The sequence below is a fragment of the Solanum pennellii genome, chromosome 7 (assembly GCF_001406875.1).
Source record: "Solanum pennellii chromosome 7, SPENNV200".
Classification (NCBI taxonomy): domain Eukaryota; kingdom Viridiplantae; phylum Streptophyta; class Magnoliopsida; order Solanales; family Solanaceae; genus Solanum; species Solanum pennellii.
The window spans coordinates 59,139,157-59,143,686 of NC_028643.1; the positions used below are offsets into that span (position 1 = coordinate 59,139,157).

General features: G+C 30.2%; 1 pseudogene; it reads right to left on the reverse strand.

Annotated features, from left to right (window-relative positions):
* Positions 1-2,358: 2,358 nt before the first annotated feature.
* Positions 2,359-4,259, reverse strand: LOC107025751 (annotated as a pseudogene).
* Positions 4,260-4,530: the final 271 nt, after the last annotated feature.

A 4,530-nucleotide genomic window follows, 5' to 3' on the forward strand; every position in this document is an offset into this window, starting at 1 on the left:
AGTTCAGAGACTCAATTTCAGTAAAAGGTCTGTGACGGTCCGTCGTGGCTACGACGGTCCGTACTGCAGTTCCGTCGTGAAGTTCAGAGAGTTGATCCCAGTACCCAGATTTTCAGAGTTTAAGTGTTTTGGAACGATGACCCCCCCGACGGTCTGTCGTGACCATGACGGTCCGTCGACTGTTCCGTTGACTCAGCCAGTTTCTATCAAAATAATCTTGCTGCTCGAATCGACTAACCAGGTCGTTACAAAGTATCACTTTGTTCTTCCGTATTTTTTTTTCTATATTGTTAGTTCTTGAACTTGTACCGAATTCGCAGTCAACCGATATATATATCTCATACTTAGCCGTTTGAAATATAACATCCACATTGCATTTTTGTTTAGTATAATTATGAATGCCCATAATAGCAAGTACGATGTCTCTTTGAGTGTCAATGTTATAACAAGACATATCTCGCAAAATAGACCACCTTGTTTAATTTTTCAAACACCAAATGTGCACTCTACTATATTTCTACATGAATAATGCATATAAATAAATTTTTCAATGTGTCCTCTTGGCTCACGCAATTATCTTTTTTTACCATGACGAAAGTCAGGAAGATGATATTTCACATTGTCTCTTTTGTATGGATCAATAAGTCCCTTCTTATGTGCATATCCTGCATCCACTAAATAATATTTGTTTCGTAAAGGATGTGGAAAGTTAAGTTCACTTCTACAAAGAGCCTCACCAAATATACGACTATAATGAGCCTCTCCTTCCGACCCAGCCCATGCAAATATAAAACACATATTAAAATTCACAACGGCAAGGATAACTTTTACGTCCAATATAAGGTATTTATTGACCTTGTGGCAATGTAGCTTTGACATGTGTTCCATCAAGTGCTCCAATACAATCCTAATAATATAGGCATGTAAGCTAAATTAATATAACAAGTAATACTAAAAAAATATATGAATTAAAATCCTAAAAAGTCACTCAACTTTCACAATTTATTTAACAAAGTCATTGAACTTTATTTATAAAAATATAGATATTTTTTATTGATAAATTTATTTGAATGATTTTATTGATATAAAGGCCTAAGTTGAGTGATTTTATTGATATAAAATAAAGCTTAATGACTTTATTAGATAAGTTGTGAAAGTTGAGTGACCTTTTAAGATATTAACTCTATATATAGCAAACTTAAAGTTGTTACTTACCTTAAAGAAAGGCAAATATCGTTCATTACATGACTTGTGAGCTCCAACACCATCATTATAATTAAATGTGGTTTAATAATGTCTCTTGTAAGTTTAGAAACGTCTTTTAAAACACTATGAAAGTATCTATGAACCGTCTCTTCCGAACGTTGAAAGATATCTTGTATCATTCGGCTTCCCGCTCCATGTGCACAAGTCATTAAGAACAAGCCTAACATTTCATGCATAGAAATTCGACGTGTGGGCTTAAGTCCATATTTTTCATTTAAATCTTTGGATAGATCAACAAATACCACCTTCTTTAATAAAAAATTTTCATAACAACAATTTTCATTTCCTTGCAATATCGCTTGAATAAATATATATCCAGAACGCCTTGATGTATGGCAAGGTTATTTGAATATGTATTTTTCATAATACATTAAAATGTATTTACCTGCTATCCGGCATAGAGCCATCTGTTCTTTCTCGTTTTACTGTCTCCTACTTTCTTCTAGTTTTTCATCTTCTTCACTAACAAATCACTTGAATGAGGAATATGGTAAAGTCCAAATCCTCCATTTAACTAGAAATAAATATATCTCCAATTAATAAAAGTCAAAAGTATAAAAGTTTCATTATTTCACAAGTAATGACACATATATTTTACTTACTTACAACATTTTTGAATTCATAATAAATATTTCAATTCTATTACTTTATATTAGTAAAGACATTTGTATAAATTTAATCACAACATACATTTTTCTATAAACCTTACACAATAAACACCTACATATAAATTTAAACAACAAACACCTATATATAAATTCAACATAACAAACACCTATATGTAAATTCAACACAACATATACATTTACATTAATTCAACACAACAAACACATCTATAACAATTCAACACAACAAGCGCATATGTATACATTCAACAAAATAAATACCTATATATAAATTCAATACAACAAATACATTTACATATATTCAACACAACCAAAAAATTATATAAATTAGGACATAAGTTAAAAAAATTAGCCATACAATGATAATGTCTAAACAAAATTCAAGATAATAAATAAAGTTCATGCTTACAAGCATAATGTCAAACATAAAATAATAAAATTATTTTTTTCCATAACAACACATTCTTCACACTTTCTTAATGTATAACTAATATTTATATTTCAACCAAGACTTTCGAGCTTCATCCGTGGGCATCTTAAGAAACACTTGTTGAATGTCTTTTTTATGAAATTGTTTCACAAAATAGTTGTACATTTCACCCCTTTCAAAATACCAGAAATGTCTGCCAAAAAATCCATACACTTATCAATGGTGGGATTATCTACCGCATGAGAGCTAGTAGTACTTTTGTTAGACATTAACTTTACTAAAGAGTTAATATCTTCTTTCATTTGCAGCTGTAGATTTTGCCTTATCTTTTTTCACTTGATTATTAGTTCCAATACAATCAGTTGAATTTGGTCTTTATAATGATGGTTTAGGAAACATAGTAGGATCCATATCTTGTGGATCATCACTTCATCCCCACCCCACCCCCCTTCATTATTATTATTATTAAAGAAATGCTCCATGTTATCATTATCAATATCGTTTGGTCTTTCTTCATTACAATGTACCTCACTTTTAAAAAATTGGGATTGATTTGAGGCACGTGCTCTTTGCCCTATAGCAACAATATCAGAAAATAATGCATCATAACGAAACCATATGAGTAAAAGATCCTTATTCCTAAATTTTCGATGTCGAACATCCTCCTGTAACAAAAGATGAAACAACAAATTTAAGTAAATAAAATTATAACAATAAAAGAAATAAAAAGACATATAAAACAATGTGACGAATGTACCTTAATTTTTTGCTTCCACCAATCATCATTTGCCATAATTGTATATTTGGTGGTATTCCATCTGTTACATGTATCTCTCTCATCAATTGCTTAAAAGAGTCACTCAGCTTTCATGTCATCCCAATTATTTTTCATTTGTCTTTTTTTATAGCTTCTTCCCGTTTTTTCATAGAATGCTTTAGTCATACTATTTCATCCATCTTTAGGTAAAGGTTGAAACCCATCGATAGCCCCCTAAAGTTGACATCAACTTTCACTTAAACACCTCAATTAACTTTGTTCATTTTAGACCTGAGTCCCGCTGTGTCATTTTGACATTTTTTGCTGACTTGACATATTTTTTGTGTTGCACCCGTTCGTAAGGGTATTTTTTGGATTTTAAAATTTTTCTTCTTCTTCTTCAATTTTTAGCCCTACCACTTATTCCACCTTCAACCATGAAAATTCATGAAAAATAAAACTTACAAAATATGAAAAAAAAAAACTATAACACTAATTTTAAAATGTTTATAAGGAAAAATCATCACACTAATTTTGAAAAGATTTTTTTAGAGCAAGACACATTTTTTTCTTCACAAAAGTAGAAGAGGAATGTCATATATAATTTTCAAAATCAATTCACAAATAAAAATTTAAAAAGAAAAACTAAAATCTAATAAATTTTTTTAAAAATAAAATTGGTAGAAGAACCAAAAATGGTTGTAGAGTTGGGGAAGCAAAAGGAACGAAAGACAGATGGGTAGGGGTGGGGTGATGTAAGGTGGGGTGGGAGGGTAGAGAATAGGTAATTTTATTTATTTATTTTTACCGAAAAATTAGTTTTTCTTAATAATTTATTTTAAGGTTATTATTTTTACATTCAAATGTCACATGTTAGCTTTTAATTAGTCATCATGAGATGTCATCTGCAAATGTATTATGCACAGTTTGTAATTTTAGGTGATTGTAAAAAAGGTGTCAAAATGACATAGCGAACCCCTACTTGAGGTTTTAAAATGGACAAAGTCTACTTGAGGTGTCTAAATGAAAATTGGTGCCAACTTAAGGGCTTGTTGATGGGTTCAATCTTAGATAGATGAGTGTTTGATCTATTTCCTTTCCTAATCTCTAATTCACATAAAACTATAAATTTGAGACGAGCATCATCATCCCACTTAGCACTAGTTTGTGTTTCCAACATGGTGTAACTGATCTGAATATTAGAATTGATAACAAAATTGAAAATAAATCTTCCATAATTTTATATAGATGACAAATATATACTACACACAATCAACTTATATATACATAATCCAAGAAAATACCCAAAACACAAAATACACAAAACGATATCAGCTACAGAGGATGCATAAAAATAAATAATAATAAAAAAAATCAAAAGATAATCAAGAAAACTTAAAATTTCACGTTGATTTTTTTCCCTACGTTAGATATTATTTCTATCAATCGAG